The 13,084-nt window shown below is 34.0% G+C and overlaps 1 pseudogene; it reads right to left on the bottom strand.

Moving 5' to 3' along the window:
• Positions 1-257: 257 nt before the first annotated feature.
• Positions 258-1,069, bottom strand: LOC148599681 (uncharacterized; annotated as a pseudogene).
• Between the last annotated feature and the right edge of the window lie 12,015 nt (positions 1,070-13,084).

Here is a 13,084-nt window from a genome sequence, read left to right as displayed (position 1 = left end):
GTCCATTATGGGAAATAAAGCCCAAAATAAATGTTATCGGAATTCAAATATTAAGGCCCTAATGCATGTAACACAGAATTAATATGAAATAAAATCACTGTATCATTATAGTATCTGTATTTGCACGGGATATCTATTCTATTTTCTATTCTTGGGGTTTAAGTGTCTAAGCATATCTGGAAAGATGATCACTGACAAGGTCTTCTTTCAGTGGCGCTGCTGTTTTGGCAATGACAAGGCCATGGTTTGGTAGCATGCTACATGTTGACTGTCAGCTTTAAGATATCTTGACGAAACTTATAATCTTTCTCTTCGTAAAGTGGTCTCGCTGTCCATCGACCGGTGCATTTAGGTGATGTACTGCACAGCACAAGGAACCGTCATTCGTCGTCGTCTGGTTACGACCTATGTTGAAGTTGCGGTCTATAACAGCCAACTGGCACCTGGAAGCCATGCTTGGGTAGTCACATTCTTGACGCTTAGGGCAATATTTCGGAATGGGACGACTCAAATGGACCAGTGTGACAAAACAGACTCAGCTGACGTATGTCTTTCTGCAAGCAAGTGTCTGTAATAATGGACCACAGGGCTTCAACTTCTTTGCTGTCAGGGTGTAGCCATTTTTCGTCTTAACGTCCTCGTCTGTCAATTCAACATGGGAACTTGAAAGCTGATTTGTTATATGGATCAGAAGACTGGTAAAGGACTCTACCAACAGATCAGCATTACCACTTGGATTTCTTGAGCACCACCTTAAGTAATTACAGATGGATGGAATCCATGGCTTCAAAGGTGAGGCCTTTTGGTTAGCTGCTTTGGTCACCTTTTTACGCAGGGAGTTTGGTAGGTGCTATACATCAAACTGTTGCTTCACATTTTGGTTGTTGGTATGCGTGGCCTTTCTTATTTGGACATGGCGGTCTGTCACAATGACATTCACATTGAAGTCGGTGGTTACAACACTGCTTAAGGTACACTGGAACCCCTCTAACGCTATGCCAACTGACGAACCCGTCTCAGTAACTTGCACTGCATTGAATCCAGGAATGACGCCTGTGTTAGTGTCCATCAGGGTGTAGGTGGAGTATTTGGCACTCAACAGCGGCACTTTTCTGCAATAGGTAGTAGCGGTCAATTGCTGGTATAGTCATCTCTTTCTGGATGGTGTAAAACTGTGTTTTGCCGACGAACTTCATCTGTAAGATGTTGGCAAATGTTGACATGTGTGAGTACGTCTGTCCGAATTAAAAAACGGCAGCTGCAGTTATGACATTACCAACAGATTTGCCTTTGACATAGGACTGTGATGTCTACTCTGTCTTGTGGCCCTGTATGCAGGTAAAAGAAGCTTTAGGTGCAGTACCGTTGAAAGAGATGTGTGTGCAGTCTAGGGGCACTTGAGGTAAACAATAGACGCAGAGAATTCTGGCGAATAAGAAGTTCAGACAGCTCTCAAAAACCATACACTTTGGGTCTGTTAAGGGATCGACACCTTTTTCTATCTGGTCTGATGAATCATCACTGGGGACGTATCATGTCTCGCTACTGTTACTGATTGATGTTAGTGAAGATGGTGGCGTAGAGAACATGCATCTGGTTTATGCTGAGTAAAGGCAGTGTTCAAAGCGTCTGTAGTCCGTGTCAGGTTACCATAGTAATTCACTGAAGTATTGGTCACTTAAACATGTGGGTAGGTGTCTTCTGTCTGTGACACGTACGAGGTTGTTGTAAATGGCAGCATTTCTGGAGACACTTGCACACCTTGGTCTTGTTTTTTTTTTTTTTTTTTTTTGGTTTCTGGTCAAACTGAAATTAGAACATATGTGTTTTAGATATGAACAATAAAAAATACCCACAGCACACAAAGTCATCAACAGCAAGTCGACAGATACTAAGATACCAATAACACTACAACTTATAAGAAATTTCATGTTTTACAATTTACCAGATTGCACACCTCAGTGCAATTATCTAAGCAATGGCTCTTTTGTATGTACGAATAACATGATTTATCTGTAAATGTAATTGTGAGTAAGTTCTGCACTATCGGTATTACATTTTCTCCTGGTAGTCAATTCTTTAAGTTACTGTGTACAAATGTAATTATAATCAGCCATGAACTGCTATTGAACATATATCATAATCTAAATTTACTAGCGGAGTTTAATACATATACAAAAATGGTGACTAAAAGATTACTCTGCTAAATTCTAGGACTAAATTACATATTCTGCTGCTCACTTGTTATCTTGCAATTACATGTACATTACTATTATGTGGTAACTTACTACATGTTGGACTGGGTCTCTGCTTTTCATCTTTTTGGTAGTACTGGTATTTTATACATAAAAAGACAATAAAGGCATCAATATTTAATCTACAACCGCTAATACTACTATTTCATATTAAAGGAACCACATTTTCAAAAGTTACATTGTTTTTCTTCTAATATTTCTATGACCCTCTGTCCTCACAATAAAAGTAGTGGACTAAAATACGCATTCCTATATATACTATAACACAGTTGAACATTTTTGGTTTTAAAAAGATAGTGCTAGTCTTGAGTGTAGCTGGGCGATTTAATGCAATTGTCAGTTATATAGGTTATTGTTTTCCTCACTTCAGAATTTGTAAAATATTAAATGTTAACTTGTTTTCATCTTACATCTTATTAAAAAAAAAGATAAAGAATTACCTTGTGTGTCTTTGTAATCTGGCATACGTTGGGGACTCTGCTTGCCATAAATCTATAAATGAATAGAAGACTTATAATGTTTTAGAATTTACATGTATACTTTATCGAACGCCACTTGTGAGCATATTGTTTGTTTTGCAACAGAGAATGTAATAAAAATCCTTTTTGACCATCAATGGCTATTTTTGGCTTTGAAAGTCGAACATTCACAAACAAAAACCTCGTCTGTCTGTAGCACAATTGACTAGAGTTGTGTAAAATCAGAGCTCACTGCGGAATATCACTTTCTGTATCGTTTTATATTGTAGATACATGTACTTGTAGATAGAATATTCAATTATCACACTGAAATAAATTTACTGCATTAACATAATATGTATGGCTAGGTCACTTATGCAAGAATGAATGTGCATATCATAAGAGACGTATTAAGAAAAACAGAAAAAGGGGATTCAAACATACAATGTAAAATCAATCAACATTTTTTACCATCATAAAGGGGCGTCCCCCTGGAACCTATTATCTTAAATCTAAAAGACCATACAAACTCTAGAATATCATTTATCTAAACTGAACTTTCAAAATGTTCAATTGATAAAAAAACATGTTCATACCTGTGTAAAAGGTCTTTTCTGTGTGATTGTTATACATCTGGTTGGAACGGCGTCTGCTTTTAACCTTTTCCTGTTGACTTTGTTTTACCCAGAATCTTTTCCTAAAAAAAGCAAAAAGTAGAGCAATTTCTCAATATATAGTACATATTTAGCATGCTGATCATACGATAAATGTAAACCCTTAAAGCAATATAGCAATTTCAATTAAGGTAATCGGGAAGACTATATATAAAATTAGTGACTTTTTGATATCTCTATGCTACCGACTTTTTCCGCATGTACATGTATTTGTTAATATATTGTACACTGGTACTAACTGTATAGACCAATTTTTCGGCAAAATCGGAGATAATTTTTAAGTTATAAGCGTATGTATGCAATTGTATATTCAATGCTTAGCGAGAAGAATCGATATCAAAAGTAGATTAGACGAATATTATACTAAAAAGTAACAAGCTCAATACGATATGTAGAAAGCCAATGTGACCTTCATCAAAATGGATATTCCGCTTTTGTTATTCAACTACTTGTCAGTACTGGCCTTAACTTCAGATGATAGAACAAAGTATATCGCCCATTTTAATGTAGGATTAGAATTTGAATTTCTAGCAGTAATTATACAAATAGGAATAATTTTTCACAATTTGTATATACAATATCAAAGAACGTACTATGATACGTGAGAGACATACTAGTCCTGTACAGGGTGTGATATATAAGTTCCTGACTAATAAGGCTTTCTTCGGACATAAAACGGGATTTAATATATGGAAAAAAATACATAGCCCTGAATTACTGGTTCTCCAATATTTAGAGGAATAATATTTTAATTCTTTTACTTACATTTAAAATAAAATATCGAGCATGCAAATGATTCAGCCAAATAAATAGATTAAACCAGAGCGGACCCAGGTTCCGGTTTGGACGTAAATACATGGCATCATTTATTCTATACGAAGCGCAAGAGTAATTTTGAAGGTGTTGGGGGAAAGGCGTAGAATTTGTGGAAAATCTCAAGATTTTATGCAAAGAAAATTTCCTATCTTGGAGCGTTCTCCGGATCCAACCTCTTATAATACGGGCCGTAAAACAAAATGTAGTGAGATGTGATATTTCTATCCCTACTACTATGTGTTCTATGAAGATGTGCGTTTATGTGTTGTACTTGTACATGTCCACGTACGTTAGAACAACATTCTGAATGACATGTTTATTTAAATAAATTAATTAATTAAAAGAACAAAAAATATATATCCTAATGTTGAATATCAATATAATTATTTTCCAAAATATAAATTGACCCATTTACAAAAACTACTTCTTAGGGTTTTTAACGTCCTTGGCTACTGTTACGAATCTCGGAGGGAGTGCTTTGAGGGTGCTTTATAAAGAAGTTATGTTTATATGTATGACTCTAAAAGAATAAAATGATAATGTTTAATGAAGAAATTAGTAAATAAAAAAAATGGAAAAAAATATTTAAAAATAAAAAAATTATCACAATAAACAAAAATCGCTTTGAACCGTAAAACAGGAAAAAAAGTATGTGAATATAATAAAGTATATAAAGTTATATTTAGATTTATAACTATAGTTAAACAAAATAAATCAAAAAATAATAATGATAGTATTAATAATTATGACTTGACTTTTTATGAGCAATTCGATGGGTGTTTCAAGAAATGCAGAGGACGCTTACCCTACCGGTGCACCTGGTCCATGCTCCAAGCTTTTAGTGGAGTCAGAGTTGCTCATTTACTTTTGCTACATTGTATGAATGATTTTGGTTACTTTGTGTTCTTTGTTGTGTATGTCTGTTTTCCATGTCTGGTCTTTGTCCCTGCATTCTTTTGATTACCGCTATAACCTTGGTTCCCTTAATTACTCTTTGAAGACAGAGGTTGGGTGGGCGGATGATGTTTCTAAGAAGTTGTCTGTGGGTTTACGTTACAATTTGACATCCACTGCTTTGATAGTCTTAAATCGTTCTCCTTTATAAACTAGTACATCTAGAAATTGTATTTGTTGATCAGATATCTCATGTGTAAGTTATTTGCAGTATTATATAACTCCAAAAACTAGTGTTAGCTTCCTTTGAATAGTAAATATGCATTGTCTCTATATATTGATAGCAGAGAAATATCCGATGAGTATGGGAATCGTTCTAGTATTTTGGGGACTATTTCAAACAATCTTAGATCAGTTGGTGAACCCATGGACACTCCTACTTTTTGTTTATATATTTGCCCATTGAATTCAAATTCATTATTTTCAATGCTAATTTTAAAAGTTTTGGTAACTCTCTTTTTGGAGGAATTGGAATTTCGAAGTTACATTCTAGTATTTTTGGCCACCCTCTATTGATGGCATCTATTATTTCAGAGTGGTGTAAATTGTTGTACATATTTGTAATATCAAGAGAACTCATTAATATATCTGAGGGTGCTTAGACCCTTTCAAGCTTAATAATGAATGCAGTCATGTCTTTTGTATATGTCCAGAACTGAGTGACTACTCTGTTTAAAAAAGTAATCTATGTATTCTGCTACATTTTCCATTGATCTATTACATAATGATACAATTGGCCTCCCAGGGATTTCTATATTTTGAATATCGTTTTTACTTTCTTTAATTCTTTCCCTGTCTTTGGAGCTTAATTTATGAACTTTTTTGTAGAATACATATAGTCTACCTAATCGTGTTGATTTATTGCTCAACAGATATTTGAATGTAATCAATGAAACTGTTATCGTGTAGATGATAAATGATTGCACTGTCAAATAAATATTTACATCGTATTTTCTTTCTACCTAGTTCTACAAAGTCTTGTATAAGAGATATTCTTGTTTCATTTTATTATATATTCTGCGTTTTTTTCTCATTTTTTCCAATTTTCCTTTTTTTCATTTCTGGTCTTAATTGACATATTGTTCCTTTTTGACATTATAGCGGATTAGATACGATTGATTCCTCCATTTGTTCTAAATAATTTATTTTATGTTAGATATTGCCTTCTATTTTGAGATTCTTTATCACTTTTTGAATCTATCTTTCTATCTATATATATATAGAATGTGACGACTCTATTCGCTACACTGCTCCATCGGATCAAATTGATACAGGGAAGATATGTAAACGTATAGAAAGGTCTGAAAAATTCCCAACGATGTTAGAACTGTCAAATTTGCGATGCAAATTTTTTGGGCGTTCCCTCCGCGAACTCGAACTCGTACCGCTGTGACATCTATTGCCAGATGCATCGCAAATTTGACAGTTCTAACATCGTTGGGAATATTTAAGACCTTTATATATATATATATATATTCACAAAACTCAATTGAAATGTTTATGTGCACATACCACGGGTGATAGATATGAAATCAGACAACACAATAATTGTCATGACCGCAAACACACACATTACTCCTATCCATCCAATTGCAGCTGCTGATAGTCTTGAATCTTGGGCCGAAACTTTTCGTCGTCGATGTGAAGACAACGAACTTTTGTTAACCGTCAATTCCTTTCTTGTTTTTTCGAGAGATGGTGCTAAGAGGTTGAGAAGTTCATCTTTGGTGTAAGTTTCACTATTACCAGCTATTTTATCTTCTAAATTTTCGTTGCACGGACAGTCGTTGTATATTGGTATTGTTGGGTCCACAGAGCCTACGTCAATAAATAAATTAAAAAAAAAATAAAAAGGATTTTTACATATTTGTTAAAAAGTAGCAACATTTTATAAAATAAAAAAAATAATCAACAGCAAACGTGTTTTTGTCCATATGATGAAACAAGAAATGGAATTATAGACAAAAACAATTATTAGCGGAAATCAAAATAATGTAGTCTAGGGACAAAGACCAGACAGGGAAAATACACAAACTCACAACAAAGTACATAAAATAACTAATCAAAATAATACATGCAAAGTAATAAAAGTAAATGAGCAACTCGGACTCCACTAAAAACTGGACAAGTGCCCTGGTAGGGTAAGCGCCCTCTGCATTTTCAGAAACACCCATCCATTTGTTCATAAAAAGTAGAGTCCAGGGTAGACCAAAGAAAAATGGAGTGGAATTATAGACAAAAAAAAACAAAAACAAACAAACAAACAAACAAACAAAAACAAACAAAACAAACAAAACAAAACAAAAACAAAACAAAAACAAAACAAAACAAAAACAAAACAAAACAAAACAAAACGAACAAAAACAATTATTGATGTTTTTGGTACAAATGAATAAATCTATGCAGTTCTGATATTTTTTTTCGTTTGTTTTGAAGTTAAGTTTCAATCGTATTGAGATTTTGAGTATTTGTGTGCCCTGCAGGACATTAAATCATTACGTTTACCTACTAGTAACCAACTGCCTTGTAGATTGTTTTGTTTTTACACTACTTCTTTCTTTTTCTAGGCTCCTTGCGCTTGTCGTTAATCCTCGTGCGTAAATCGTCTGGTTCACTTTTATTGACGTTCCCAATGTACTAGTTACAAACCCGACAGTAGTTTCTATATCCCTTGAACTACCATTCAATGGTTTCTCACAAATGAAAACCATTGATGTTGTGCATCTACGTTGAGTTGGGCTATTCGAAAAATCAGTCTGTAAACCATTACACTCAAAAAAGTCGGTTCCTGAAGTGACCTCGATTGTACGAATTTTGTCCAATGTCACTGATTGCTTTGTTGATCCCCAAACCCATTTATTGTTTAGGGTAGTTGCTCCAAGCCAGACAACTGAAACACGTACACAAGCATGATGATGGACTGGTTTTATTAGTAAGAAGTGTACACGAGAAATGCAGGTAATTCTTAATGGAGTTGTATATATTACTTACAGTGTTCATATCAACCAAAATGTTCCACAGCAGCAAAATATCAGGAACTTTAATATACATTAAAATTAAATTGTATGTCCAAAACTTGAAATAGGAAGCAAAAAAAAAAAGAAAAGAAAACAGTAATGACATCATATGCTACAGAATTTCATACAGTGGCAATAGTCAGTTTAAGACTCGTTGTTCGTTGAATCCGGTAATTGTCAAGTTCGGTGGGCTGTCAATCGTGTAAGATGTGAAATCTAACCGACGGTTGTAGAAATTTCATACTGGACAATCGAATAGTGATCACCACCATACGATTTTTTGAGCTACGGTATCGCCAAAAGCTGAACATAACTCTAACTTAAAAGCCTGTTTCTTTGCTCTACAAATATAACCATTTACAATCACTGGCAGAAACGGATCACGTGTGCAAAACTCAATATTCTTTTTTGGCATTTTGTCACTAAAAAGGGAATGCTTACAATAGGAAGGTCAAAATCATAACTTTTGATATAAAGTTTTCAAATTTAAACGCCCTGGAACATCTTTGAATAAAATCGGCTTTAGGGATGAAATTAAATAAGACGCCCCAGTTAATTTTCAATTTCACGTGCATTTCGATAGATCAAATATAAACAACCCTTGAAATTGATGACATAAATAGACAAGATTCATTGATGGAATTGTTGTAGAAAGATTCATTAGATGCAAGTAATATTGAAAAATGTGTAAATACAAAAATGCCGATAAATTTCGTAATGTGTAACGTCTTTCACGGGGTAATCAATTACAAAATACGACGTTCAAGATCCAAATATATATATATATATATAGAAAGGCCTGAAACATTCCCAACGATGTTAGAACTGTCAAATTTATATAGGCTAGATGGCCGAGTGGTCTAGGGCGCTGGACTTTGTGCAGGCGGTGTTGCCATAGATGTCACAGCGGTACGGGTTCGAGTCCCGCGGAGGGAGCGACCAAACATTTGCATCGCAAATTTGACAGTTCTAACATCGTTGGGAATTTTTCAGACCTTTCTATACGTTTACATATCTTCCCAGTGTCTATTTGATCCGATGGAGCAGGGTAGCGAATAGAGTCTAGAGTCGTCACATTATGTGACATTTATCCTAATCGGCCGAGTGGTCTAGAGCGTTGGACTTAGTGCAGGCGGTGTTGCCTTAGATGTCAGAGAAGGGAAGGGTTCGAATCCCGCTGAGAGAGCGACCAAATTTGCAACCTTACATCGGGGTGTAGTTTAGATTTGATTATATATATGTATGCATCCTTGTATTAACATACTATGTTGATCCTCGTCGTGCATGCTATGTATGTGCATAGTAATGCACTAGCATGTAAGATAGTAGTGTTGTCTCACCCCATTAGACTTCTTATATGTATTATATCCTTGGTGTGGCTGTATTTGTATACTGTTACAGATCCTCCATTGTCTTACTCGATACCATCAGAGGCTGTCCTGTTCAGTTACATCATGTGCTAATGTTCACGTTCTAGATTTACTTACAAGGAAGTATCACTCGGTTAACGAAACCTATATATGTATATAGCCTAGTTGGCCGAGTGGTCTAGAGCGTTGGACAGGCGTTAGGAATTTTTCAGACCCTTATATATATATATATATATATATATATATATATATATATATTGTTCATTTCATACTTCAAACATACATGCAATTGAATTATTCTAATATGAATGTAGGCTTTTTTTAAAATACGTTTTCTTTCGTCTGTAATATCCTCCGAATCCTCCTCTCTGATTTCTATTGTCTCTTCCGTAGCTAGTTCTGTTATTTTTTTCCCGTAACAATCTTCATCAGGTCCTCAAGTTCCCTTTTTAGTTTTTCAAGTTCGCTTTCTTCCTCCTTTCGAGACTTTTTCTTCAATTCTGTTATGTCTTTCTTAATTTCTTTAATATCGTTCCCACATTTTTCTTTCGAGAAAGCCTCCAGTTCACTGTCCTTTTGAACTTTTGATGGTTATCTATTTAAACAAACGCAAATCATTTGAAAGGTATTGGTTTTGAGTTCTGCTGGGATAGGAATATGGACACGCTTTATTATTACAGTTTATATAATTGAATAAATGCAACTCATTTCGAAAGGCATTGGCATTTAGTTTTACTGGGATAGGAATATGGACACGTTTATTCTTAAACTTTAAATGCAAAGTATTTCGATGCGTATTCCTTTAAAAAAAGATAGTTATATATATTTTACATTTTTGGAAGTAATTTTACAATATTGACTAAATCAATAAAAGTAGCTTGGAGAAAGCAAGTATTTACGCATTCAGAATTATTGATAAGAGTAATCTTACAAAATACAGTCAGTAAATTACGATTTTCACATCGCTTCCGTTCGTGAAATGTTTAGATTTGTATCTAGGTCAACTGGAATATACAGGGGACATTATAATGGGAGCCAATGAGCAGAAACTTGAGTTGCTTACTAAAACTAAATAAAACTAAAAATAACTGTTACTGGTCTTGTTTTTTCTACCCTTTTGTAGAGTATAAAAACACGTCAACCAGTTTCTACCCGATTTGACGTAAATTGCGAATGTGAATGTCGTTTAAAAGAGTAAACATCAAGATATTGTAACATCGGATACCATTTTTTTACTGTTGTACTATATTATCACATTAAATATATTGCACTGCTTCATTATATTGTATTTTATAATCCAGATGTTATCACAGACAAGTTATGTATCTATACTAAAATATATTTTTCTAGTTTGCAACCGCTATATGTATTCTCATTCGGTGGATTACAATTTCGCAAAATTCTGAAAGACCTCTCATGGCCTAAATAGCAGAGGGAGGATAAGTCAGTCAAAATACCTTGTTAAAACCAACATTTCACACTGGGGTGCCTGGACCGTGTCTGGATCGTAGTGGCTTTTTTGTATTGTTTTTTAGTTTTAAATGTTCAATTTGTTTCTATTCCCAAGCAATGATTATTTGTTCGATATATTTTTTTTATTTACCTGTATATGGGTTATGAACACCTAAGTACTTAGTAAGATTTTTATAATCTAAAGTAAAGAATTATGTTTATATCATAAATAAACTATAGTATTGTAGGTTATGTTGCTACAAGATTGAGGTCATCACTACAGAGGTTTTATGATTGTCAACATGAATTCTTGGATCGTTACTGTGTATCCATCAGCACTATGAACTCTGATTTGTTCAACGTGTCATAATTTTCCTTTCTCTTTTCGTCTACCCCGGACTTGACTTTTTATGAGAAATTCGGCAGGTGGTTCTAGAAAAGATGAGTACGCTTACCCTGCTAGTGCACCTGATCCATTCTCCCGGGTTTTAGTGGAGTCCGGATTGCTCATTAACTATTGTTAGTTTGTATGTATTATTTTAAATGTTTTAAGTGTTTTGTTGTTCTTATATATTTTCGATTCCTGGTCTTTGACCCTGGATTACATTTACTTGATTTCTGCTAGAATCTTGATTTCCTTGATAAATCTTTGACGGTTGGAAAACGGAATTGAACTTTGATTTATAAAGTTATTATCTACATGTTTGTTTTTTTCTTTTTTTTAAAGAAAGGATATTGATACATGTATGACGAAGGAATCGTAGGTGTAAAAACGAAGTGTGTTGTGTAAATTAAAAATTCTGAAAAATTTTTGCAGTACATTTTTTACCTTTAATAGAAGGACTAAAATACTTATTTTAAACAAAATATATGTTACACTGGTATTAATCATTGCATGGCATATAATATGTAAAGACTACGTCACTTTCGTTGCTATTATGGGATGTAAGAGTAACCAAGGGGACCAAGATTTGAGCTGATTTCAAAAGAATATTGCCCACGAATAAATACAAGCCATGTAAAAATAGACACATATAACAAAGACAATAAACTACCTAAAATAACGCGTACAAAGAAGCATTGGTAAATGAGGAATCTGTTTTATCAGCAAATATAATTTAGAAATGCATTTCAGTTGATGAGAGGGAGTATGTCTGCACAGGTATGCAATAAAACAGGTAAAAGGATAATCATTATACAGTAGGCACATATACAGCCTCTTGATTAGGATGGATTGACTTGCTTTTGTATCATTTTAGAACTTGGAAAATGGACCAGGTGCTCCGGTAGAGTAAGCTTTTCCAGAAAGTAGATACTATTCCAAAATCCAAGATTAGAGTGGCCATTAAATGAAATATATTCCAAGAATAAAGACTAAACTTGGAAAAGAGACACACATAACAAATAACAAAAAAAAACAAAAGTAAATGGGCAACCTAGACTCCAGAAGAAAAAACAAGGAACATGGACAAGGCGCGCCGGTAGAGTAAGCGTCTTCTGCCTTTCTAGAAATACCCATGACACTTCGAATATCAAAATACTAATTAAGCATCACCGGAAGTTGTCTAAACTGAACAAAAAATAATTTCTTACATTTTGATATATTCAGCTTTTGCAACCTAATCGTACATACAGAATTAAATAAAAACATATTTGTCACAAGTATCAAAATAGTAGGTAGCTTAACCTAGTTGTCAGAGGCATAAATCGTCTATATTATTAATATCATCTTAGGCTTTTGGTCTCCTTTTCATGAAACACATCTTCAAGGTATTATTATATGCTGCGCCTACAATAAAGTGGACGCCTTTTATTGTTTAATGTGTATTGTTTATTTTCTATGTTTATTTCAAATAGAATAAAAATAAAATGAGAGAAATATATGGAATGTAAGGATAAGAATAGATTGTTTTATGTTTATGTTTCAGCGGTTGCACATTTTATAAATAAAGCGCGCTATTTGAAAGAAACGGTCACAATTTATCTGTGAGACACTTTTAGCGTCACTAGCTTAGTAAGTATATTTCCAGGAAAGAAAATGAAATACGGAAAAAAAGTTGAAGCTTCAATTAATTAAAAAGGACTATT

The sequence above is a fragment of the Perna viridis genome, chromosome 13 (genome assembly GCF_037379345.1).
Source record: "Perna viridis isolate PV_CMFRI_1.1 ecotype Kerala chromosome 13, ASM3737934v1, whole genome shotgun sequence".
Taxonomy (NCBI): Eukaryota; Metazoa; Mollusca; class Bivalvia; order Mytilida; family Mytilidae; genus Perna; species Perna viridis.
Note: the sequence above shows the minus strand (reverse complement) of the source record. Positions and strands in the feature narration are given on the sequence as shown.